A 27,887-nucleotide genomic window follows, 5' to 3' on the forward strand; every position below is an offset into this window, starting at 1 on the left:
CACCCGTACATAAAACTTTTTCCCCTTAGATGGATGCTCGTTTTGTCTAGGGGAATCGGCTAGTTGTTTTAAAATATGAGCTGTACTTACCGTTTACGAGATGCATCTTCTCCGCCGCTCCCGGGTATGGGCTGCGGGACTGGGCGTTCCTATTTTGATTGACAGTCTTCCGAGAGGCTTCCGACGGTCGCATCCATCGCGTCACGATTTTCCGAAAGAAGCCAAACGTAGGTGCGCAGGCGCAGTATAGAGCCGCACCGACGTTCGGCTTCTTTCGGCTACTAGTGACGCGATGGATGCGACCGTCGGAAGCCTCTCGGAAGACTGTCAATCAAGAAGGAACGCCCGCTCCCGAAGACCCATACCCGGAAGCGACGGAGAAGATGCATCTCGAAAACGGTAAGTACAGCTCATATTTTAAAACAACTAGCCGATTCCCCTAGACAAAACGAGCATGAATCTAAGGGGAAAAATTGTTTTATGGGTGAACTCCCGCTTTAAGTATGGCCGTCGTTCCTGCGTCGAAATTTGAAAAATCACGTCGTTTGCATAAGTCGTCCGTGAATGGCGCTGGACGCCATTTACGTTAACGTCGAAACTAATGACGTCCTTGCGACATCATTTAGCGCAATGCACGTCGGGTAATTTGACGGACGGAGCATGCGCAGTACGTTCGGCGCGGTAACATGCCTAATTTAAATGGTGCCCGCCCCATTTGAATTAGGCGGGCTTGCACCGAGCGGATTTACGTTACACCGCCGCAAGTTTACAGGTAAGTGCTTTGTGAATCAGGCACTTACGCTGTAAACTTGCGGCGGTGTAACGTAAATGGGATACGTTACGCTGCGCAACGTAAATGTACCTGAATCTGGCCCATTGTACTTGTATTTACATGTAACATTTTATAAAAACGATTGAAGAAAAAAAAAAGCAAAATCGAAGGATGAGGTAAGTGAAGGAGGACTCCACTAAGGTAAAGGAAGCTATTTATTTATTTGTTTCCTCTGTTATATGTTAACATTCCAGCGATGCCGTTGCACGACGTACAATGTTCATATTGTACTTGTATTTACATGTAACATTTTATAAAAACGATTGAAGAAAAAAAAAAAAAAAGCAAAATCGAAGGATGAGGTAAGTAAAGGAGGACTCCACTAAGGTACAGGAAGCTATTTAGGAAAAATAATTACCTTTACAACCCCTTTAATGCAGAAAATGATAGTTATAGGTAGCAGTTGGTCTACACAACATCTCTGCATTTCATTTTGCTCATGTATTTGTATGATAACCTGCAGCACGCTGCCTAAACAAAACATAATCACAACACCAGAGGATAAGAGCGTGCGGTTTGGTGACTGAATGATAGAGAAACAAGAGGAGGAGCTGTGCAGCGAGAAAGGGGGAGGACAGAGGGAGATACTGAGGTAGGGGAGGGAGAGACTTTGCTGGGTAGAATACTAATCAACCTACTTCTCAGTCTGCAGCAAGCAAGCTGCAGACATATACACACACACACACGCTTCAGTCTCACACATGCTGGAGTCTCTCTATCCCCTCATGCATACTACCTGCTGCATGCAGTTATGCTAACTCAACTTTACAATGCTGATACTTGAAACTCCAGCTTCTAGGCTATAATAGACAACCGTAACCTCTGACCTTCTACTTGTCCAACTTTCTTTCCTGTTTCCACTTTTTTTTTTTTTCTCTAATTGTCTCCAGCTAATGGCTTTTGATGGATGTAACAGCAGGAGACTACTTCGCTCATCAATCGCTACCCAGTTTTGTTCCACAAGTTTGAATGCATCTTGTCTTCTGCTAGAATAAAAGAAAGCGGGAAGATTGGTCTGCTCCCATGGCAGGATTATTAGCATCATTAAGTTTCCTCTGCGCAGTCCCTCTCTTTGCTCTAGTTAAGGCTTTGATCTCTTGTGCTGGAGACTCAGATGGACGTGTGCAGAGAAGATTTTGAGCCCGTGAATAGAAGAGCTGTCATTTTCTTTCCCTTTTTTCCTGTCGGGGGAATAAGGCACCGTTTGTACATCTCATTCAACTTGGCACGAAGCAATGCAGAGGATCCACAGGTCCTAGTTGGTACCTTCGCTCCACAGCACTTGTGTGCCAGAGACCATCGGTTAACCTTTGCTCCGTTAATCACAGTAATTGCCAACTAGACCTCTCCACCTGAACCCCTAGGTGACATGCAGTCGCTCATATCTCCTGTGACCAAGGCTATCCTAGTAGCTTTATTTATTTTTGCCATTCTCCTGATCCTCTATGTGATCTTGTGGTATATCTGCAGAGACGTGGATTGTGATCATGGAATTTAATATGGGATACCAGGCAATGGAGTAGGAACAGAGTTGGTCACAATAGGAGTCAATGAAGCCGTCATTAGCCACTATTTTTCATGACAAGCAAAGACCAGAAACTGACCTTCAGAACTCAGGGTGACTCGGTAAGTTACCTTTTATCAATAGTAACAAAATACGGGTTTTGGAAGTCGTCGATGAATTGTTAACTGTAAATAGCGGTAAACGTATTATATGAAAGAGAAGGGTTTCCCGGTTTGGGCTTATAGACAGCAGGTAAAACAATAGAAGTATACTTCTATTGTTTTACCTGCTGCCTATAAGCCCAAACCGGGGAACCCTTCTCTTCTATGTAATTTCAGGGCTAGCGTACTTTTCATTTCTATTATTATGTGTTCTTTCCCTTTAACGTATTATATGATTTTCAGTACAGAGTGATGGTGTTTTGCATATAATGACAAAGCTACTCCAAAGACCAAATAAACCAATATTTCAATAAAAACAGCCGTTGAAAACTTTAATGACCTTTAGAGGTATATCAAACCTGGCTCAATATACCTGTTAAGTGGTGGCTAAAACCATTCTTCAGGGAAGGCATCATCTTAAGGTGTTTGAGGAGGGTTAGAGGTCATTTAGGGCAACAGTTTAGGTTAACACCTCCATTCATTACTCATCATTTGCAGATTTCCCTACTGTATCTTCCTTAGACTTTATCATAAGGGTGAAATATTTTTAAAAAAAAAGACTTTGATTATACACCAAGCCATTTTAAAAACAATATATTTTTGTAAGACAAAAGGTAGGTTTTTATATTGAGGATCTAACAGACCCATTTCACAGGAGCAAAGGCTTAATACATTCTCTGAGGATTGTGTTATAAGAGAGAAAAGTGACAGGTTTTGGTGTGAATTAATGCATGCAGGGCTTGATATGAACATGAAACACCCAGCATACACATGATTTGTTTTGTCTCGGTGCATGAAGGGAGACAGGGAAGGACAGAAAGCATGAAAATGCTTTGCGGACCACATTGATATGCAAGAGATAACAGCAGCGATCTCATACCGATGATGAAGGAGAACCCTCGGGATAAAGGCAGGATAAGTCATTGAAAATCCAAATAGTTTGTCAACGCTTAGCTTGGAAATGCTTACAACAAAGATGGCGAGGCTGAAAGAACGGACACAGCTTCTTTTAAATGAGGTATATTTATCAAAATGCAGTTCGCCGGCAAAAAAAAAAAAAAAAAGCTTACCTCAGACATTAGCCTTTTATATGGTGTTCTGTCAGAGCCTGTGGCACTGGCAGCTGTACTGTGAATGATAAACACACACCATACCAAGTCAATAGCCCAGGCGTTCTTGTGCATCTTTTGGCTAAATGTTGCATAGTCTGAGCTAAATGGATTATTTCTAAGTTGGACGAGATGTTCAGCTAGGTTGGAAAGTTTAATACAGTACTCAGACATGTTAATTGGGTGCTAGGTGTGGGAGATTAAATGTGTAACCCTTTCACTGTTGTTTCCCAGCTCACTTTTTACGTTTTCTTCACGGCCAAGCTATGTATTTCCATTTTCCTCGTACACTGATGCAACAATTGCCTCCCATCTCAAGATAAGGTTTTTTTTTTTTTTAAAAGCAGATTTTGTGTATCCTATAATACTCCTGTAAATATCTAAAGCTCAACTCTGGACTAAATCTATAATTTCCGCATCCTACCCTCCTACAAACTTGTGTTCAATTACCTGACCTGGTCACTTATACTCACCTGAGTTCTAGGGTTGCCACCTCATCCCTTTAAACCTGAACACATATTGATTACACAGGTTCTGTGGCTGATTAAGGTGGTAATTAAACCTACTTGGTGCCTCAGGGCCGGCCCTATGATGGGACCGGGTGGTACCATGGGTACCAGGCAGCACTTTTAGGGGTGTAGCATACTGTTGCCCGCCAGCCCGTTCCGCCACACAAATAAAATTGATGTCTTTTTTTCCCCCCACAAATAGAGCTTTTTGTTGGTGATATTTGATCACCTCTGCGGTTTTTATTTTTTGTGCTATAAATATATATTTCTTTGAACTTTTTGCTATAATAAATATCCCCAAAATTTAGAAAAATAAACTATTTTCTTCAGTTTAGGCCAATATGTATTCTTCTACATATTTTTGGTACCCCAAAAAAAAAAACACAATTAGCGTACATTGATTAGTTTGCGCAAAAGACATTGTGGCCGCCGGCAATTCACAGGTCCCTTTATACTCCTGGATACATGTAGAGAGCCATGGCAGGTCCTTTTATACGCCTATATGCATGTATAGAGCCATGACAGGCCCTCTTTATACATCTATAGAGCCATGACAGGCCCTCGTTATACTCCTTTATACATGTATAGAGCCATGACAGGTCCTCTTTATACTCCTATATACATTTATAGAGCCATGGCAGGTCCTCTTTATATTCCTTTACATGTAAAGAGTCTCGACAGGTCCTCTATATACATGTATAGAGCCATGACAGGTCCTCTTTATACATGTATAGAGCCATGACAGGCCCTCGTTATACTCCTTTATACATGCATAGAGCCATGTCAAGTACCCTTTATAGTCCTATATACATTTATAGAGCCATGACAGGTCCTCTTGATATTCCTTTACATGTAAAGAGTAATGACAGGTCCTCTATATACATGTATAGAGCAATGACAGGTCCTCTTTATACTCCTTTATACATGTATAGAGCCATGACGGGTCCCCTTTAGTTATCATGATATAAAATAAAGAATGTGGGGGCATTTTGGTTGGCGTGATTTTTTTTCTGGGGGGGGGGGGGGGCAGCATTTCATTCTTGGTCCCAGGCAGCACAATGTCTTGGGCCGGCACTGTGGTGCCTTATCTGCAATAAATTAGCCTCAGAACCTGTGTAATTCATATGTGTTCGGGTTTAAAGGGATGAGGTGGCAACCCTACTGAGTTCCCCCATACTGGTCCCTTGCTGATGCCATTTACATCTGCAAGGACCACTAGTTCAGTGCTGCACATTAACACAGTCCCCTTCACTGCTCTTGGTCCAATGTCAGCAGTCTTCTGGACCCCGAGAGAACCCCTCCGCTGGACAGCCAATGTAAATTGTCCAGGTCATGCAGCCAGTGACCTGGACACCTGGAAGAAGGACGCTTCCAGGAAGCTCAACTCTGCACTAAATCTATAATTTCCGCATCCTACCCTCCTAACCACTTCTGTTCAATTTACCTTACCTGGTGAAGTCACTTATGGGACAGCAGATGAGAAATAACACCTAAACCTTAAATAAATAGACAGCAGACAATTGTTGGATATTAAAGGCCTTATTAGGTTTATTATTGGTTTCAAACAATTGAGAATAAAATCATTCAATCAAATTCAGATATAAATAAGCTTTGAGCTAGCCTACGGCTCAGGCTGCAAACACAAACTTCCCAACTTCAATCAAACATTAATCATCAAAACACCTTTTTAAATATTTAACATATCAAACGGCTAGTCCCCTTTTGTTTTTGTTTTTTATACCAAGGTGACACTACCACATATCAACAGCTGCGACAAAATATTAATAGGGGGGGGGGGGGACACCACAGCTCCTCCACAGCTCCTGTTTTCTGAGGCGAATGAGCTTGATAGCGACGGAACCCTTATTTTATAGCCCTAAACAGGCCAGTTCTGACCAGTTTAAACTGTCTTTTCTCTGGCTTTTACACAAGACCCAGGAGAGGTCACCTGTACCCCTCTCCCAGGCCACGTGAGTCCTACTATGTCCCCCCTGAGAGCATAAGGCTCCTCAGGGGTGACTTAAAACCGCCATTCCCGCCGCTCTCCCATGAGCAAAAGGGGGGATAGAAACTGCCTTCCCCCTGTTCCTATCATACTCACCTCAGTTCCCCCATACGGGTCCCTTGCTGATGCCCTTTACATCTGCAAGGACCACTAGTTCAGTGCTGCACGTTAACTTAGTTTGGTGCTCTTGGTCCAATTGTCAGCAATCTTCTGGATCCTGAGAGAACCCCTCCACTGGACAGCCAATGGAAATTGTCTAGTGACCTGGACACCTGAAAGAAGGACCCCTCCAGGAAGTAAACAAAGCAGGGGACCCAGCGCTCGATGATCATGTGACAATAGTTTCAGGTAAATGAAACAGGGGTTAAGAAAAGTTCAGGATTAGAGATACAGTAAGTGGGGTTACATTTATCTAAAAATGTATTTTTTAACAAAACTGTATTTCCCACAACAATTATATCAACATAATCATTAGCAACATATAAACCAAATGCAATCTCCAAAACTGGAGCTAAAAAATAAGACAAAAACAAGAAAATACATATGCTACCTCCTTCTACAAAAAGTTTGTTTCCTGTCCTACTCACACAGGACAAATATCCAGTAAATATTGCTGAAATTAATTCAGATCTGCTGATCTTATATTTGATCTGGGTCAGTGTGGTGAAGAATGTAGTGAAGCCAAGAGACTAAGATGACAGCCAGACAACTAGGCATTGCAGAAGAAATTTTACTATGGGTTTCCTTAAAAAATAACAAATACGTCTGGACTTAAAGTATACCTGTAATGAACAAAAAACAATTAAAGTGACACCAGGAGGCAAATGAACATACCTAGAAATACAGGGGGCGGATTTACTAAAGGCAAATAGACTGTGCACTTTGCAAGTGAAGTTGCTCCAGGACATAGTACATGAGATAAGGCTTTCTATTCACATCTCATCCTGGGGACACCCTGACCTCCCAGGCTGACAATGCTGCTATCCAAAGGTGCCCTTTGTGCACCCAGAGTGGGGGAACTTTAATACAGGAGGTGTGTTACTGGCTAGATCACCAGGTGAAAACACGGGGGAAAAAAGCCTAAAAAAATAAACCACACATCTAATGATTGGAAAGCTGCAATATATACAATTTTTGGTTTTGGGTTTAATAATGCCTTAAAGTTGGTCATACACTCATCAAATCCTGTCCAAAGCTGTATGAAGTGTTGGCTAAAGATATACTTCTGGGGTTAATTTAGTTCTGCTAAATTCAATTAATAAGAAAAGATTTACTTACCTGTAAGGGTCCATTCACACCTGGGCAGTTTGTTGTGGTGCATTTAGCACGTATGTATTAACAAGTGTTGTCGTGCATTCAATTTCATTAGGTTCCGGCAGCCTATTCATTTGAATTAGCTGCCTAATGCTCCAAAACTGACCAAAAGTTGGACCTGAAGCATTTTCTCAAATTCAGTGCACTAGAATATGTGTTACCACAGCAAATTGGTATGAATCATCATACTAGTATGAATGAGTCCCAACGTACACCAAAAGCTTAAAGGGGTTGTAAAGCTTTGTGTTTTTTCACCTTAATGCATCCTTGCACTCTCCAGCCCCCCCGAGCCCCCGTTTTACTTACCTGAGGTCCAAATCTCCGTGGGCGCAATCCCACGTTGCTTTCCCCCCCAGCTCTTGTGGGCTCTTCATTGGATGATTGATAACAGCGCAGCCATTGGCTCCTGCTACTGTCAAGCAAATCAATGACGCAGTGTACCGGGGGGCGGCCGCCGACTGTATCACAAGCTAACCCCCTTGGGAGAGCGCTTCCCAGAGGGGGGTTAGCTCTTGTGAGGAGGAGACAAGACAGCCGCCGAGGGACCCCAGATGACGAGGGTCGGGGCCACTCTGTGCAAAACGAACTGCACAGTGGAGGTAAGTATGTTATGTTTGTTATTTAAAAAATAAATAAAATAAACCTTTATAACCCCTTTAGGCACTTTACCATTTTTGATTTAAACTAAAACTGTATGGCTAAATTTATGTTTTCACACCAAATGTGCATGTTTGCAAAACAGTGAAAAACGATGAGACATAAAAGTGTGATTTAGACAACACAAAAAACATTCCTTTCTCTAAATTGTCACCAAATGTAGTCTTAAAGTTCTAAAACGAACTTAAAGGAGTTGTAAAGTAAAACATTTTTTCACCTTAATGCAATCTATGCATTAAGGTGAAAAAACATCTGATGCTGATGTCCCCCTCCCCCCCGAGCCCTCGTTATACTTACCTGACCCCCTTGAAAGTCCCGCGCGTGGTCCCGAGATCCTCTTCGCTGCTCAGCCTGGCCGCTGATTGGCTAGAGCGAATGGATTGAGAGCAGTGCAGCCATTGGCTGGCGCTGGTGTCAATCACATCCAGTGACGCAGCGCGCCGAGGTGCGGGGCTGAGTGATACAGTGAGCGGCTATGGCCGCTCGATGTATCACGGGAGCGCGCCCGCAATTACTCAATTACGCAATTACCACCATGCGAGCGCTCTCGCATTACTGTGGTGAGTACTTGCGGGGAGGACCAGAGACAGCCGCCGAGGGACCCCAGAAGATGTGGATCGGGGCCACTCTGTGCAAAACTAACTGCACAGTAGAGGTAAGTATAACATGTTTTTTATTTTAAAGGAAAACATTATTTTCCTTTAGTAACCCTTTAAAGTGTGGAGCATTAAAGAGGTTTTATGTGTGGTAATGGTCCCTGTGTGTATATTATGTTAAGTAACAACCCAATCTAAAAGCATTTTTTACCTTAGTGTAGCCATGGTCACATGGTGCTATGACCCTGAACTCTTCTGGTTTCTTCTTGCTGTGTTCTTCTTTGGGCGTCCACATCCCTGCCGGCATGATATGGACACTTCCTATTGAAAGGCCAGTGGCAAGGTCCTCTCAGGACCAAGTAGAAGACAGACATCAGTGAAGGGGAATTAAGGGGACCAGTGGTCTCAGAGGGCCATCACTGCACTGGATTGGTGGAGCCCCCACCCGTAAATAGCACCGGGATGGGACCTAGATGGGGATATAGGCGAGAACAACTATGGAAAAACACAAATAAATGGTCAGCGCCTAAAACGATATAGATGCTAGCACACAAGGACCATACAAAGCCTTGTATATAAATCTATTAAACGCAAATGCAGCTTTTACATCCAACCATTTAAACATAAGTGACAAAAGAAATGAGTCAAAATATTGATGCAATAATAAAGAAAATTGTAGTTGAAAGATGTCCACCATGTGCAGAAATATCGGCGGGTCTTACTATACACTCACCAGACTTAAGCCTCGTACACACGACATATTTTTTTGCCGAGGAAACCGGTCGTCTGTACATTTTCATTGAGGAAACTGTCGAGAAACTCGATGAGCCAAAAAGAGAGCATGTTCTCTATATCCTTGACGGGAATGGAGAAAATTGGCTTGTCGAGTTCCTCGACAGCCTAACAAGGAACTCGATGAGGAAAACGATGTGTTTCGTACGAGGCTTTAGATATTCCAAACATATATCAAAAATAGTAATCTTAAAAGAAAGCTATGTTCCACCAAGTGTCTAGGAATCCAGTGATGTGAAACCTCCACCAATAATTATGCACTCACCAGACTTATATGGTACAAGCGCCTCAATAAGATCTCCATTACAAACAATCCACTCAGCTTCCTCTGATTTGTAGTCTTCCTCTTATGACTTTGAAGGCTACATAAAAAAGCTCACCACACAGAGCCCCGAAAGTCCTCTAAAGTGTAATATTTTATTATTGGATTTAAAGTATCAAAGTAATGCTAAAATGCTGCTACAGCATACATCAATCAATATGTAAAAACAAACAATAAGCTTGGCCAGACTTACAAAGACGGTCGCCTTTCCGAGAACTCTTCTTCGGTAAAATCTGTTTGCTGCTTTCAAGGAGTCTGGTGTGTACTGTGTTATTACTTTCCAATGGGAGGACTACTCTGATGCCTCGTACACATAACTGTTTTTCCCGTCGGGAAAACTGCCATGACAGCTTTGGCTGGGAAAACTCGCCGTGTGTATGCTCCATGGCAGTTTTCCTGACAGGAAAACTGCTGCGAATTGTGGCGGGAAAAAAGAGAACATGTTCTTTATTTTCCTGCCGCGATTCCCAGCCCGTCTTTTTCCCAGCAGTTTTCCTATGGGAAACAATGCGGTGGAGCATACACACGGCCGGGGTTCCCGGCCAAAGCTCTTACCGCAGTTTTCCTGACAGGAAAACCTCTGGTGTGTACAGGGGGAAAGTTACCGAGCAGGTTGTCGGCTTTCCCCCTGGGATCCCGGTTGTGTGTACAGGGCATTAGACATGGTCTAGTGCTTAGGGAAATAAACTGGTTAAAGCCTAGGTTCACATTGCTGTGGGTTAAAAAGATTTAGAAAGATTTCAACCTGGTAATGTAGTCTGACTTTGGGGGCGATTTGAGAGATGTCTGTGCGGGTTCCTGCACACACGCCTATTAAAATCACATCCGAAGTTGCCAAAATTAGTGCAGGACATACTTTTGGGAATCAATTTGACCAATGTGAACCTAGGCTAAAACAGGGGCGGATCCAGGGGGGTGGGGGGACAACAGGGCAATTGCCACCCCTGAGAAATTTGTTTTAGTTTCGGAATTTGCGGGCACTGAAGATCGCCCACTGATTCTGCATTATGGTGAGTTGAACCATTTAATTTTATATTACAATGTAATAATAGAAATAACGCGCTTTAATCATCCTGACACCATAACAACCATGGTGCCGTCATCATTGAAGTGCTAACTCCAGTAATTTCCCTGATAAATTGCCCCCCCAAAAAAAATTCTCGGGTAGTGCCCCTCCCGAGACTAGACTCTGGATCCGACCCTGGGCTAAAGGCCAGCAGGCAGAGTAGGCTGGATAGAGCTCATGGATTCTGATCAAGCAAGGCTGGGTTCTCATGGGGAGCCTGCTGGTTCACACGCTAGAGAGCCAGCAATAGCCTAATGCCACGTACACACGATCAGTCCATCCGATGAGAACGGACCGATGGACCGTTTTCATCGGTTAACTGATGAAGCTGACTGATGGTCCGTCGCGCCTACACACCATCGGTTAAAAAAAAATATCGTGTCAGAACGCGGTGACGTAAAACACAACGACATGCTGAAAAAAAAAACGAAGTTCAATGCTTCCAAGCATGCGTCGACTTGATTCTGAGAATGCGTGGATTTTTAACCGATGGTTGTGCATACTAACGATCGGTTTTGTTCTATCGCTTAGGAATCGTTGTCCTCTGTTTAACCTATCGTGTGTACGAGGCCTTATAGATCACCTGAGTGGTTAAGAAACACATTAAAATGTTATTCAAACCAAAACCAAAAAATGTATTATTTTTCACCTTATCAATCCTTTGATGTGGTGGTTGCATTAGTTTTTCCTCATGTGTGCACCTGGTGATCTGGTCAGTAACACCATTTCTGTATTAGAGAGCTTATACTCTGGATGAAAGAGCAGCAGAGACACCTTTGGACAGCAGCATTGCCAATATGGAGGGAGGGAAGTGTAGATTCAGATACACTAAACAAATTGAAGCCAAACTCCAGCTAACACTTTAGTTACAGCAACAGTTTTGTCCCTTTTGGGATAAAGGCGTTACATAAATAAAAAAAAGATGACCATTGTAAGGACCCCTATCAGTGGTCAATAATTTGTCTCAGCCCTCTAACCGATACACCTAGACAGCTTGTTCTGTTTAAAAATAACAGACTTACTGGTTAGATCACCAAGTTAGAATAAAGGAAAGAAAGCCTTAAAAAAGAAAACAAATGCAGCCATCACATCAAAAAGTCAGTAATCTGCAATACAGCAAATGTTTGCTTTTATTCTTAAAGCGGAGCTCCTCCGTAAAAAAAAAAAAAAAAAAAAGAGCTTAGTAAATGAGACAAAGCTTCACTTTGCAAAGAAAATCCAATCACATGCAAGGAAAATGTTAAAAAAAACAGCATTTTCGCTTGCACATGATTGGATGATGGAGGTCAGCAGAGCTTCTGCTCATTTACTAAGCTCTGGAGCAACTGCTCTTGCAGAGTTCATCAAAAGTGCACAGTTAATTTGCCTTTACTAAATTAACCCCACAGAGTGCAGTAATCCATGGCAACCAATCAACAAGCATCTTTCATTTTGAAATACTCTGTAGTGATAAAAGATGAAATTGGTGTCTATGGGTTTTGGCACTTTGTACATGCCTAAGAAATCTTTCTGTATAGATATCAATAGTAGTGATAGGTATGAAAAAGAAAGCTGTATCTATAATGCACTCAAACCCCTCACCTCTACCTACCAAGCATGGGCGTCCGCTGAAATTTTTTCAAGGGGGGGGGGGGGGGGGGCGATTCGGCAGCGGCGATACACAGTCGCATTTGACTCTTTCTTCAAACGCTAGTGCGGGGTTAAAAGCGCCCCACTAGCGACCGAATAACGCAGCTAAAATGATGGTAAAGCGTTTTACCGATAACGCAGCCAGCTGGCAGTGTAAAATAGCTCTTGAGATAATTCAGCTTCACTCCATGCCCATATAAATATAGCCTAGAGAATGTACAGACCCCCCTTCAGCACAGATGGACCCCCCCCTTCAGCACAGACCCCCCCCATTCAACACAGATGGACCCCCCCATTCAGCACAGATCCCCCCATTCTGCACAGACCCCTCCCTTCAGCACAGATGGACCTCCCACTTCAGCACAGACCCCCCCTTCAGCACAGATGGCCCCCTTTAAGCACAGACCTCCCCTTCAGCACAAACACCCCCTTCCAGCACAGACACACCTTCCCTCCCCCATCCCATTCAGTACCCCATCAGCGCGGCACAGCAGGTTCCCTCCCCCTGTGTACACATAAACACTGGAGGGGGAAGCGGCTTCACTCTGCTCGCTGTGCCTGTGTGACATCCGGCCCAGGGCCGCTCAGACAGCCCACGGCCACGAGAGAAGGGGTTTGTTGGTCAGGTGCAGTGGTGTCACCCCTTACCAGACCACCCCCCCCCCGCCCTGCAATGCCACGGCCAGCAGCTCACCTCTCTCTCCCTGTTCTAACCTGCCTGTCACCGCGGCGCTCTTCACTCTTCAACACCTTCTTGATTTTCCAGGAGGGGTCAATTGCCCCCCCTTGTCCTATGGAGCGGACACCCATGCTTCCAAGGTGCATGATCATTGATGGCTCGGCTAGAAACTCAGCATGAAGAAAGGCCAGCACCCCATGTATGATCAAGCAACTTTACTGCAAACAGCAATCACCAACACAAGTTTCGAGGATGTGCAGGTCCTCTTTGTTAAGGTATAACAATTTCTACTGCTAAAACATCTTAAAGTTTAAGTTTAGTCAAAAAAATGATGTTGCCACCTTAGCTACAGTCACATCACTTACCTGTAATGAAGTATGTCTAAAGTCTGTCTGTCATGTCTGTTCGTGGATTCTGTAGAAAACTTCTGTGTCGTGCTGACAGGTCCTCTTCCTGCTGCTGAACTTTTGGTGCAGAGGGAGTTAATATTCATAACCCCGAGTTAAAGTGATTGTAAAGGATTTAAAAATCCTCTCTCCCGATCCCTGCTGCTCCCCCTGTCCATTGACACAGACAGCGGGACTCTTCTCTTCTTCCACTATTGAGAAAAGAATGTACATTGATTACCGTATTTATCGGTGTATAACGCGCACTTTTTTCCCCTTAAAAACAGGGGAAAATCGTGGGTACGCGTTATACGCCGATCCCCTGTCTCTGAGTGCCGCCGCCGACATATACCGAGCGCAGTACACTCGGGTACACTCTGCTAGGCTCGGCTCCGCTCGCGGTCATGCCCTGCGAGAGGAGCCGAGCGTGGCCAGGCGTGGCCGAGCCTAGCCGAGTGTACCCGAGTGTACTGCGCCCGGTATATGTCGGTGGCGGCGCTCGGAGACAGCTCGGAGACAGCGCGGGAGAAGCGGGGAGGACATCACGAAGGCCGAAGACGGACGCCGGACCGGACAAGGCCGCCGATGGACGCCGGGCAAGACACCGAAGAGGGACATTTAAACTGTAAGTAATTTTTTTTTTTTACAGGAAATTTCCCTTCTAGAACTGGGTGCGTGCTATACGCCAGTGCGCGCTATACCCAGATAAATACGGTACACTGCACGTAACGCAATCTGTGAATGGGGGAGAGAATCTTTTCATTTTCCAGACTCTACCCAATTCACAGATCATGTTACATGTAGTGTGACCACATTTCCAAACTGCCATTCAGGGACACACCCCCCCTTCTTTCACCTTCCCCCCCCCAAAAAAATAGGAGGGGCGGAAATGTAGTCTCTGGGTTAATGGGGAATTTGGCGGCGGGTTATTTGTCAGGTGGATGTGCCACTTGCCACCCATAGCCTGCCACCAGATGCCGTGCTGCTGTCACTCCCACTGCATGAGCCACGTGCGTAGAAGGAAAGGAGTGGCGTCACTATCTGGAGAGTGAAGATCACACCAGTCCCTGCTACTTGCCGGAGAAGGAGGAGGTGCCGAGGTGGGTGGGGACAGAAGTGCTGCACTAGGCGCAGGTCTCGCTCCCGGTCTTACTGTCTGAGAGTAAATTGTCACTGGTTGCAAGATGCCAGGCAGCGCTGGCCCTAGCAACCAGTTCCAGAAATGTAGTTATTAGTTAGTAGGGGGTGACTGTGTCCTCTATTTCATTCCATGACATTGTATTGTCCCAGAATGAATACACTGTGCAGAGACCGCCCTGTCTTTCCTCCGCTCTCCCCTATGGTGAATCGGATGAATACGGACCATGTGTCCGTATTCATCCGATCCGTTCTGCCAGACGGAAGAAAAATAGGGGTTTCTTCCGTCTGAAAAAGCGGATCTTTGCGGAGGCGAATCTTTACGGACGTTAGCGGATGCTTATCCGCTAACGTCCACAATCCCATAGGGATGCATTGTGAGTCCATAAACGGACTTGTAAAAAACGGACCGTTCGTCCGCCTGTGTGAAACGGCCCTAACAGTTTTAGAAAACAGTTACATTCCCTGTACGTGCCGAGAAAGTAACTGTCACATTTGCTTGTGCTCTCAACCATTCAAATCACATGCGCAGCACCATGGCAGTTGAAGATCACACAAAGACTAAGATGATAGATTCCTTGGCTAAAAAAGAGATAGGAGGGTTCTGGTGCACTTTGAATTACATCATCAACCAATCAAAACACAACTCCAGATTTCCTGCACTGCACAGACTCTCCCAGTGTGAAAAAGGACACATGGGATGTTGCCATAAAGTACTTATTATAAGTACAGTGGAACCTCTGTTTAAGAGTAACTTGGTTTGAGAGCGTTTTGATTTGCGAGCTTTTTTTTTTTTATTCTGACTCAAATTCGAAGACGAGAATTCAAGCTATATAGGCTTGCAGTACATCATTTGGCCTGAGGTATGGGGGCGCAGGAGCAGAGAAAAGCCAAACATTGGCCTGCAGTACCTCATTTGGCCTGAGGTACGGGGGCACAGGAAACGAGCCGAAGTGTCCTCTGGCCTTTTCGTCCGTTTTTGGTGATCTCTGGCGCCCCCCACCTCTGGTCGCATTTGGTATTGCATCCCATTGAAGTCAATGCGGAACAAATCATTTTTGTTTCCATTGACTTCAATAGGAAAACTAGCTTTGATATGCGAGTACTTTGGATTACGAGCATACTCCTGGAACAGATTATGCTCATAATCTGAGGTTCAACTGTACCAATATACAGTAGGTACCTGCAGTTCTATTAAAAAAAACAAAAAAACGCTTCTTTGGGCTCATTCATGTATGTCAATAAATGCTTCACTAACGTGCCAGAAAATGCTTTAGGTCAAGGTGTAGTTACGGCGCATTATCATTGAAATGAATAGAGGCAGCCGATAAGCGTCAATCCCTCTTGAAAGCGACGAGTTGATAACTTTTTAACACAAAACAATACAACACAATAATACAGTACCTTTCTTGTGTGTGCTGCACTGTGTGGTGCCCATTGTAATATTCATGGCAGGCATTGAAGGCTGGGTTTCCAGTTCTGCCTCCCACGTATCCCCTGGGACGTGCATCCAGCATACTCTGCGACTGCTGTGTCCTATGGACACAGCTGATCACAGATAATGGTAAAGGGCCATTCACAGCGGCCCTTTACCATGTGACTTGCCAGTTAATCGGCAGTCCTTTCCTCCCACACTGCATCTGTGTAAGGAAAGGAGAGCCATTAACTGGCAAGACTGTCAATACATTGTTTACACTGATAATCAGGGCACTGGTCATCAGTGCAGCCCCATCAGTGCTGCCTATCAGTGTCGCCTATCATTGCTCATTAATGCCACCTATCAGTGTCACCTATCAGTGTTCATCAATGCCACCTATCAGTGCCGCCTATCAATGCCACCTATCAGTGCTCATCAATGATGCCTATTAGTGCAGCCTATCAGTGCCGCCTATCAGTGCCCATCAGTGCTGCCTATCATTGCCTATCAGTACCGCCTATCAGTGCTGCCTATCAGTGCCGCCTATCAGTGCCTCTTCATCAGATCCTCCTCAGCAGGGTTCTGAGCTGAGAGCATCTCTCTCATACAGCCCAGAGCCTGCACTGACAGTTTCCCCCTCCCTTACACGGATGGGAGAGAAGATAGACAATCTGCTCCCTTTCCTCCTGCCCCTCTCCTCCTGTGTGTGCATCATGGGAAGTGTAAAGCCCAGCAGCTGAATGATCAAATTCAGCTGCTTAGCTTCACACTTCCCGTGGTGTATACAGGAGGAGAGGGGCAGGAGGAGAAGGAGCAGATCAGCTCTCTCCTCTCCCATTTGTCGGAGGGAGGGGGGACTGTCAGTGCAGGCTGTGGGCTGTATGAAACAGATGCTCTCAGCTCAGTACCCTGCGGCCAGTAACCTCGCTGGGGCCACCCGGCAGTTGCGGAACGCCAGGGCCAGTTGCAAGTGTGAACTTTCTCACAAGAAAAATAACACATTCAGGGTATGTATCATACATTCTTGATACTTTTTGAATGCTTCAAAAACACAACAACATGCTATAGAAGCATTAAAGTGGATGTAAACCCACTCTCATCCTTTCTAAACTACTCCCATAGTGCTGATCTATAAGGATATAGATGCCTCCTACATGTATCCTTACCTGTCAAATGTCTCCCCTCTGTCTGTTATAAGAACTGAAAAACTGCAGATTCTGTGGGTGGGCTTGTATCTGGAGCTCGTGGGTGGAGTCGTGATGTCAGTAGACTCCCCGCCCACCTCTACACTCCCCTTACACTGAATTCTGCTATGATCACTAACATCCAGTCAAAATCCAGAAAAGTAACCACATAACTTCAGAAAAGTAGTGGGGGTGGGAATTCAAAAATAATGCCTGTCTCCAAGCTAGTGCATGAGATATGTAAATAATCCGTCACTCACAGCAAGGGGGCGGAACGGACTAAGGTTTTTCTCTGTTAGTCCGTTTTATCTCACTGAACAATAAAAGAGGATTGCTCAGAGCTGGATTAACTCTTTGTGGCAAGACTGGGCACATATGATAGGAAATCTTTTACTCTACATTGTGACAGCAAAAAAAAAAAAAAAATTGGGGTTTAAATCCACTTTAATGAGCATTGCTTTGTTTTTCATAAGCAACACACATGTGAAGAGGCCTTAAAGAGTCACTAAACCCACATCATAAAAACGATCAATAAATTCTTTTACATGCTGTCATACTCAGTCACTATGTGATTTTTTTTTTATTCTACAAAAAACCTGGTTAATCCTGCTGCTCTCTATCTCAGCCTTCTGTCCACGTGCCCAATTCAGCTAGGGATTTTGCAGTTGTAGTGGCAACTCTGCACATGCTCAGTTTTCAGTGAGTTTCTATGCTGAGCATTTCCTCTCTATCACATTTGAGCAGCTCATGTGACTATAGAGTCACACATATGGGTATATACACAGTGGTAAATGACAACCCACCCCCTCCCTCCTTTTCCATGCCCACTAAACGGCTAAACACAATTAGGGTGGGATATTACATGTAGATTAATGAAGGCTTCACCTCCCTCATATTCTAAGACACAGGCTGGAGGGGCGTTACACAGTCTGTGACTGGCAGAAATCTGCCCACACCAGGTTATTTCCAAACAATAATAATGATTTGATTTTAAATATATATGTGCATGACAATATAAAACCGTTTATTGATATTAATTATTTATTTTTACTATGCATTCCAAAGGCTGTTTTTTTTTTATTTATTTTGAACATGTGACCAACAGCAGAGGACTAGAAGCTCCTCCTGCTCATGTTTACCTACAGACAGGCTGGGAAAGATCTGGGTCATGTGACAGCTTTATATGGATTAGGAAAAAAGTACTTAGATGTTTTTTTTTTTAAATTAAAATAATTACAGTGCGATCATCCATGTACAGAAATAGAAGGGACAATGTAAATGAAACAGTGTGAGCTTGGTATCAATTTAAGCCCACTTGTGTGTGCTGGCAACCACAAGATTTTGTCATAGTCTTTTCGTGAAACTAATCTGTTGATTTTTATTTCACAAACAATTATTTTGTATTTAAGCTGATTTAGCCTTTTTTTGCCCCTTTAGGGATTTATAAATGATATAATCTGGAGACTTCTAGATGGTATACTGTATTGTAGATTAATCTCACGTGTTTAATCCCATAAAGACCTGTTTAAAAAGACAACATTATTAATCACTTGCTTACTGGGCACTTAAACTCTCTTCCTGCCAAGACCAATTTTCAGCTTTCAGCACAATTTGAATGACAGCTGCACGGTCATGCAACACTATACCCAAATTACATTTTTGTATTTTTTTTTTTTTTTTCACACAAATTTTGGTGGCATTTATTCACTGCTGGGTTTTTTAATTTTTGCAAAAAAAGACTGAAAATGTTGGGGGAAAAAAAGAGTTTCGTAGTTTGTTATAACATTTTGAAAATGTGTTTTTTCTCCTTCATTGATGTGCGTTGATGAGGCTGCACTGATAGGCTGTACTAATGGATGGCACTGATGGGTAGGCACTGAAGGGCACTGATAGGTGGCACTGATAGGCGGCACTGCTAGGTGGCACTGATGATCACTGATGGGTGGCACTGATGGGCACTGGTAGGTGACACTGATAGACAGCACTGATCGGCATTGATAGGTGGCGCCGTTGGGCAAAGATAGGTTGCACTGTGGGCACTGGTAGGTGTCACTGTGGGCACTGGTAGGTGGCAATGACAGGTGGCACCGGTGAGCACAGATAAGGCAGCAGCAGCTTTTTGTGTGAGGGCACTGGTAGGTGACACTGATAGACAGCACTGATCGGCATTGATAGGTGGCACCATTGGCCAAAGGTAGGTTGCACTGTGGGCACTGGTAGGTGTCACTGTGGGCACTGGTAGGTGGCAATGACAGGTGGCACTGGTGAGCACAGATAAGGCAGCAGCAGCTTTTTGTGTGAGGGACCGATGTCCCTCTGACAGAAACCAGTGATCATCTTTTTTCCCTCACGCTAGTGTGAGGAAAAAAAACAAATTACCGAATTTCTGTTTACATCATGTGATCAGATGTCATTGTGTAGCGCCTGTGTACTTTTCAGTACAGGTGCTATTTCAAATTTAGTGGGATGAGAGACTTATTTGCTCTCATCCATGTTTGATCTGTTTAAATTTTGGCTGTCGCCAGCCCTGAACTGTCCTGTGGGTTATTCTGTGCTCCAGAGATGTAGTTCCATCTCTGGATTGCAGGTGGCGCCAGAGGGGTCTAGGCGGAAGCGCCTTTTCCCCAGCAGCCAATCAGAGGAGTGTTTCCCTCGCGGAGCATGCTGGGGGAGGGTATTTCTGTGGCGGAGGCCATTGCTCTGTGTTCTTCGCGGGTTCCAGGTGCGGCACCCACCTTTAGGGTGTGCGCACATCACGGGCCCCGGCGATATGGCCTACCAGGCCGGGGGGACACGTGCTACGCGGAGTTCCTGACTCTGGGCCCTCATGGCCCGGAGCAACTGATGCTGCAAAGGGATCCCAGTGACTTACTGGGTTCCCCATCCCTCATCGAGAAGATCCCAAGCGAGTTGTGCTGTTCGATCGGGAGTCGGTCTGAGGTTTACCCAGAGGCAGGTGATCCAATAGGGCTTAGACGAACCATTGGGGATCTGGGTGGCCAGACACTGACAGGTTGTATGCTGCAAACTGTCAGTCGGTGACTCAAGGACAAGAGGTCTACTTGAGGGAGATTCAAGCTATCTATCCACGGGGAGGATTCGCTCTACTATTCATGTGCTGTAGTACTGGGCCTGTGGCAGAGGTCTCTTTACGAATCCTAAGTTCCAATAGAGCCAGGTCTGTGACAGAGACCTGTTCCTCCCCAAAAGCTCTAAGTGACGCTCTGGCTGCCAGGCCTGTGAGAGGGGTCTGTCCAGGGGCACTTTACCCACTCCGGCTGGAGTGGCGACGAGACAAGCGTAATCATTGGAGGCAGGACTGCTTCTTCTAGCCATAGCCTGAATCTGCAAAGTTTATTCTTTTCACCCACCTACTCTATCTACCTCGAGTTGACTGTTGGTCGTGTTGGACCGGAAATAAAAGCATTGAAAATGTCAACCAACTGTCTGGACATTCCGTCACTGCTCTCACCACCATCATCACCCCTAGACACATCACAGAGGTAACATAATTATGCTGTCCCAAATCTAACCAGCGGCTCCTTCGGGGGTAGCGCTACAATTGGCTAACAGTTGATCACCTGATAAGGGGCCTGGATCGGCCCCTTACTCCAATCTGTGATCAGCCGAGTCTGATAGACTCTGTGATCACAGATCGCTGCATGCACTTCCACAGGGGGCGCGCAGACAGCTCATGTATTGGAGGATGTCATATGACAACCTCCTGGAAATAAAGGCCCATGCTGTAGCCATCATTTGGCTATAGCATGGGCAGAAGGAGGTGGTTAAATCACTTTAGGAGGAAACTATAATGGTTTGGGCCAATTTTAACTTAATGGGTAAGTTCACTTTACAGAAAAAACTGTATGGTAAACTTATACTGGACCCCCTCCACATCCCTCCCGGTCCTGCTGACCTGGAGCCCAGCGATCACCTGCTAGGAGACCTTGTATAGCCGCCTCACCGGTCTGGGGCTTAGAAATCCTAAATCTCCTAAACTTACCTCATCAGGAGGTATACGTATAGAAGCATTCTAATTGGTCGGTGCCATCACATGGGCGGCATGGACCAATCAGAACCCGCATAGGTCACCACAGGCGAAGAGGAGAGAAAGCCGCAGGGATTTCAAATCCCCGGACTGGTAAAGCGGCTATACGATCTGTCAGAATGGGTGAATTACGGGAATCTGGCTTTTTCATGCTCCAAAAACCTGAAGTGGTACGCCTGTAAGGCCTCGTACACACGACCGAGGAACTCGTCGTAAATGAAACATCGTTTTCCTCGACGAGTTCCTTGTCAGGCTTGTCGAGAATCTTTCTTTGGGTACACACTGTCAAGACCAAATCCCATCGTTCTCAAACGCGGTGACGTTCAACGCGTACGACGGCACTATAAAGGGGAAGTTTGATTCCACTGGCACAACCCTTGGGGCTGCTTTTGCTAATCTCATGTTACTGCGTGTTAAGTAAAAGTTTGGTGAGAGATGATTTGCGCTTTTCAGTCTGTTACAGCGTGACGAATGTGCTATCTCCATTACGAACGCTACTTTTACCGAAGGTGCGCTCCCGTCTCATACTTTATTCTGAGCATGCGCGCGTGTCTAAGCATACACACGAACGTGTTTCTCGTTGTAAACCAGCCCGACGAGGAACATGACAAGGAAATTAAGAATCCCGTACTTTGGAGTTTTCTCTGACAGACGTGTGTACACACGATTGGAAAATCTGACAACACAAATTTGTTGGCGGACAATTTTAAAGCATGCTATCCAACATTTCTTGTTGGAAAATCCGACAATTGTCCGATGGAGCGTACAAACAGTCGGATTTTCCGGCAACAGCCTGTCATCACACAATTCCCGTCAGATAATCTGATCATGTGTATGAGGCTTTAGTCTGACCTCTACAGAACAGAGATTGCAAGAAGTCATCTCCAAGCACTGAAACAGTTGGATTTAAAAAAAATCCTTTTTTTTTATATGTTAATGAACACAGTTGCATTAAAGCGGTATTAAACCCAAAATCAAAAATGTAATGTACTGTAGCTTACCAATTCTTAGATGTGGTGACTGCATTTGTTTTCTTTTTTGGGCTGTTTTACCTGGTGATCTGGCCAGTAATACAATTCTTGTATTAGAGTGCCTCCACTCTGGATGAAGGATCACAGGGGCACCTTTGACCAGAAGCGTTGTCAGTCTGGGGGTAGGGGAGTGTTAGACCCCTTTCAGATTGGGGCGTTTTTCAGGCGCTTTAGCGTTAAAAAAAGCACCTGTAAAGCGCCTGAAAGAAGCCTCATCTGCAATCCCAATGTGAAAGCCTGAGTGCATTCACACCAAAATCGCCTGAAAAACGTCCCAGTTTGAAAGGGGGTCTTTGTGTTAAAAAAAGCGCCTGTAAAGCACCTGAAAGAAGCCTCATCTGCAATCCCAATGTGAAAGCCTGAGTGCTTTCACACTAAAGCACCTGAAAGAAGCCTCATCTGCAATCGCAATGTGAAAGTCCGAGTGCATTCACACTAAAGTGCCTGAAAGAAGCCTCATCTGCAATCCCAATGTGAAAGCCTGAGTGCTTTCACACTGAGGCGCTGCGCTGACAGGGCGTCAAAAAAAGTCCTGCAAGCAGCTTCTTTGCAGCGCTTTAGAAGCGTTGAATACACCGCTCCTAAAGTGCCCCTTCCCATTGAGGCGCTTTTTTTAACGCCAAAACGCCTGAAAAACGCCCCAGTGTGAAAGGGGTCTTAGCGGAGCTTTACCAGCATTTTTCGGGCGCTGGCAGTGTGAAGGGGCTCTGAAAGCACTTGAGCTTTCACATTGGGATTGCAGATGAGGCTTTTTTCAGGTGCTTTACATGCGCTTTTTTTAACGCCAAGCCGCCTGAAAAACGCCCCGGTGTAAAAAGGGTCTTAGAAAAAATATTCTTTACAATCTAGTGCTGAGTATAAATTATTAAAGTACATGCAGAACACTATGCAGTCACTTTAACTGAGAGTTAATTACTTGGCCAGCTCAAGATAATGAATGTAATTAAGAGGAATATGTATTGTAATGCAACTAAATTGTGGCATATAGCAATAATACAAAACCATTAGCGAGTTCAGGGCCTGGAAATCTCCCATGTGTGGAATTTAATTCTCCGCAATTGTGTTAACCCCCCCTATTGTCATCCATACCTCCACAGCAAGGGGGAAGATTTAAAGAAGACCTGTCATAAAAGGAATGCAAACTGTGCCATTGCTGTAGTCCTTCAAAAAATGCTAGTTAGCTACCGCTGATTCTGGTTTTTTTTTCAGTTACTGTTACATATAAGTAGGGTTGTCCCGATACCACTTTTTTAGGACCGAGTACAAGTACCGATACTTTTTCATGTACTCGCCGATACCAATTACAGATACTTTTTTTTAAAATGCAGCCACGTGTCCCCAAATACAGCCTTGTGTCCCCAAATGCAGCCATGTCCCTAAATGCAGCCTTGTGTCCCCAAATGCAGCCATGTCCCTAAATGCAGCCATGTCCTCAAATGCAGCCTTTTCCCTAAATGCAGCCATGTCCCTAAATGCAGCCTTGTGTACCCAAATGCAGCCTTGTCCCCAAATGCAGCCTTTTCCCTAAATGCAGCCATGTCCCTAAATGCAGCCCTTTCCCTAAATGCAGCCATGTCCCCAAATGCAGCCTTTTCCCTAAATGCTGCCATGTCCCCAAATGCAGCCTTTTCCCTAATTACAGCCATGTCCCTAAATGCAGCCTTGTCCCTAAATGCAGCCATGTCCCTAAATGCAGCATTTTCCCTAAATGCAGCCATGTCCCCAAATGCAGCCTTTTCCCTAAATGCAGCCATGTCCCTAAATGCAGCCTTGTCCCTAAATGCAGCCATGTCCCTAAATGCAGCCTTGTCCCTAAATGCAGCCATGTCCCTAAATGCAGCCTTTTCCCTAAATGCAGCCATGTCCCCAAATGCAGCCTTTTCCCTAAATGCAGCAATGTCCCCAAATGCAGCCATGTCCCTAAATGCAGCATTTTCCCTAAATGCAGCCCTTTCCCTAAATGCAGCCGTGTCCCTAAATGCAGCCTTTTCCCTAAATGCAGCCATGTCCCTAAATGCAGCCATGTCCCTAAATGCAACCATGTCCCTAAATGCAGACTTTTCTCTAAATGCAGCCATGACCCTAAATGCAGCCATGTCCCTAAATGCAGCCTTTTCCCTAAATGCAGCCATGTCCCTAAATGCAGCCTTTTCCCCAAATGTAGCATTTTCCCTAAATGCAGCCTTTTCCCTAAATGCAGCCATGTCCCTAAATGCAGCCTTGTGTCCCCAAAGAGAAAGCCAAGCCCCCCCGCCGCTGCCTTCTAGTTGATTAGCGCTCGGTGAACATAACAGCTTTCATTTAAATAGCTGTGTGTTCCCCACCGCGCCTCGTCATGTACAGACACTCCCCCTTGCTCGGGCACTTTGATAGACAGATCACCCGTCCAATCCTGGGATGGGTGATATGTCTATCAACATGCCCGGACAAGGGGAGGGGCTATACATGGAGAGGCGCGGCGGGGAACACACAGCTATTCAAATGAAAGCTGTTATGTTCCCCCGAGTGCTAATTAACTAGATGTCCACAGCGGCGGGGGGGCTTGGCTTTCACTTTGGGGACTAGGCGGCAGCAGGTCTCCTCTCCTCCATACCCAAGGACTGCTCTGCTCCACCCGCTCTCCGCCCGCTCTCGGGGGGGGGGGGTATCGGGGGAAGCATCGGGAGCATTTGCGCGAGTACTCGAGCAAATGCTCAGTATCGGTACCGATACCGATACTAGTATCGGTATCGGGACAACCCTACATATAAGCAATTTTGATGTCACTTGCTGCATGCTTGTTCCAGGTCAGAGGCTCAGAGAGTAATGAAGTCAATGGATTAGCATAACAGCCAGGCAACTAGCATTTTCTTGAGGCCAGTACGACTCTATTTTCTTTCTCATGAGAGGTTTCCTTTAACCTAAATTAAAAATTGCAGCTTTGTTTTCTCATGGCTGGGTTGATCAATTCCACAGTTCAGAGTCGTTTTGAATGAGGATAACTTGATCTCACGCTCTTGCGGCAGGAGGAGAGTAATCCCCATTTAAATCTGTGCTGAGTTGATGTATAATTTATCAGCCCAGCATGAGAAAAAGAAGCTCCAAATTTTAATTTAAAAAACAGCAGCATAACAAAAGTTCTGTGTGCAATCGCCCCAAGGGTGAACTTGATTGCAGAGGTACGCAATCAAAAATCACCTGCATAGCCTAGTGCTAAGAGTGTAAACAATATAAGCCTTCTAAACAAAAATTGCATGCATTATGTAATCACACAGGTTCACACCGGGCTTCAAACTGCTGCTTGTCAAACTATGACAGAATTCAGGAAACATTGAAATATAAAAAAAATATAAATGCCATTTAGGCATGTCGCTACATCCAAAAGAGAAAGCATTAGTAAACAAGTTAAAGTGTCATTAAACTTAGACTATAAAAAAAAAATACATACTATATAACAACAGATTGTTCATACTCACAAAGCCACTAAAGCATTTGTTTAGTGTACAATAATATAAGCCAGGTTGATCCTGCCTTCAGCTGTCCTTCCTATCTTCTCTGTGTCCCCATTGCAGTATGAGATTGTGTAGACCACCTGGTGTCCTCTACGGAGCATGCTCCAATTTCAGTTTCCTTCTAAGCTTTTAATTTTCTTCCCTTTTCTTACCTGTGCAGCTCACATGAGTACAGAGTCACACATATGGGCATATCCACAGTGATAAATCACACTCCCTTCCCTCCACTTGCATGTACTCCTATTGCTAAACACTCTAAGGGCAGGGTATAGCAGGCTTATTGATTACATTCACTAAGAAACTCACAAAAGCACTTATTTTTAATATAAATCAGTATTTAACAGCTTAAAGGGGTTGTAATGGTAAATGTTTTTTTACCTTAATGCATCCTAAGGTGAAAAAACATCCGACGGTACCGCCCCCCCGAACCCCCGTTTTACTTACCTCACCCCTCGAAAGTCCCACGTGCGTCCCTGTGATCCTCTGCGGTTCCCAGCCTGGCCGTTGATTGGCTAGGCTGGACGGATTAATAGCAGCGCAGCCATTGGCTGGCGCTGCTGTCAATCACATCCGATGACGCGGCACACCGGGGGGGCGGGGCCGAGTGATACAGTCGGCGGCTATGCCCGCCGCTGTATCACGGGAGCACGCCCGCAAAAGCTTTCCACCATGCGAGCTCGCTCGCATGAAGGTGATAAGCTCTTGCGAGGAGGAGCCGAGACAGCCGCCAAGGGACACCAGAAGACAGGGTTCGGGGACACTCTGTGAAAAATGGGCTGCACAGTGGAGGTAAGTATGACATGTTTGTTATTTTTCCCAATTTTTTTTTTCAACTTTAGTGTTCCTTTAAGGACCGCCACACGACTATTTACGTCAGCAGAATGGTACGGCTGGGCACATGGACGTAAAGGTCCCCTTTAAGATGCCCAGCCGTGGGTCGTGAGCGTGCCGCTGGCGGCGTGCTCACGACCCGGTCCTGTCTTTTGTGACCGCGCCCGTGGGACCCGATCGCTGCCGGTGTCCCACGATCGGGTCACAGAGAGGAAGAACGGGGAGAGGTGAGTGTAAACAAACCTTCCCCGTTCTTCCTAGTGTGGCTGTCAGTGATTGTCTGTTCCCTGTGTTAGGGAACCAACGATCAGTGACGTCACACGCACATTTACGCCCCCCCACAGTAAAAACACTCCCTTAGAACACACTTAAACCCCTACAGCGCCCCCTCCTGTTTAACCCCTTCACGGCCAGTGTAATTTTCACAGTAATCAGTGCATTTTTATAGCACTTTTCACTGTGAAAATGACAATGGTCCCAAAAATGTGTCAAAAGTGTCCAATGTGTCCGCCATAATGTTGCAGTTATGAAAAAAAATTGCTAATTTTGTTTGGGAGCCATGTCGCACCACCGCGCAATTGTCAGTTAAAGCGACGCAGTGCCGAATCGCAAAAAGGGGCCAGGTCCTTTACCTGCATATTGGTCCGGGTCTTAAGTGGTTAAAGTGATTGCAAAGTTTCTTTTTTTTTTCCTCCAAAAAATAACAAATATGGTATACTTACCTCCTAGCCTCTCCCTCCTATCAAGTGCCTCCTCAGCCAGCAGCTTTCTATGGGGGCACCGAGCCGAGTCAGAGCTCCATGTAGCCATTCAGACACGGAGCCCCGACCTGACCCCGTCCCCTTTCTCCCCTGATTGGCGGACTGACTTTGATTGACAGCCACGGGAGAAAATGACGCCGCTGCTGTGTCTCAGCCAACCAGGAGGAGTGTCCTAGATGACTTAGACATTTGTGGACATCGCTGGGGAGAGAAGGAGGTTAGGTAGGAAATGGGGGGCTGTTGGGGGGGGGGGGATGCTACACACAGAAGGTTTTTTATCTTAATGCATAGAATGTATTAAGATAAAAAAAACTGCCTTTACAACTCCTTTAATATATCAAATGTAATTGCTAATAACCTGTAGTAAAGTAAAAAAAGAGCTTTGGATGTAGATTCCGTCTGAACAAAATGCAAGCTAGTGTCAAT

General features: G+C 45.1%; 1 protein-coding gene across 1 annotated transcript in view; it reads left to right on the forward strand.

The window, feature by feature from the left end:
* Positions 1-1,468: 1,468 nt before the first annotated feature.
* Positions 1,469-27,887, forward strand: part of DHRSX (dehydrogenase/reductase X-linked) — a 631,492-nt gene continuing 605,073 nt past the window's right edge. Inside the window, exon 1 of the mRNA XM_040338182.1 lies at positions 1,469-2,458. The gene's annotated coding sequence lies outside the window, so the exon portion shown is untranslated. The remainder of the gene's footprint in view (positions 2,459-27,887) is intronic.

Source organism: Rana temporaria, chromosome 2 (assembly GCF_905171775.1).
Source record: "Rana temporaria chromosome 2, aRanTem1.1, whole genome shotgun sequence".
In the NCBI taxonomy this organism is placed as follows: domain Eukaryota; kingdom Metazoa; phylum Chordata; class Amphibia; order Anura; family Ranidae; genus Rana; species Rana temporaria.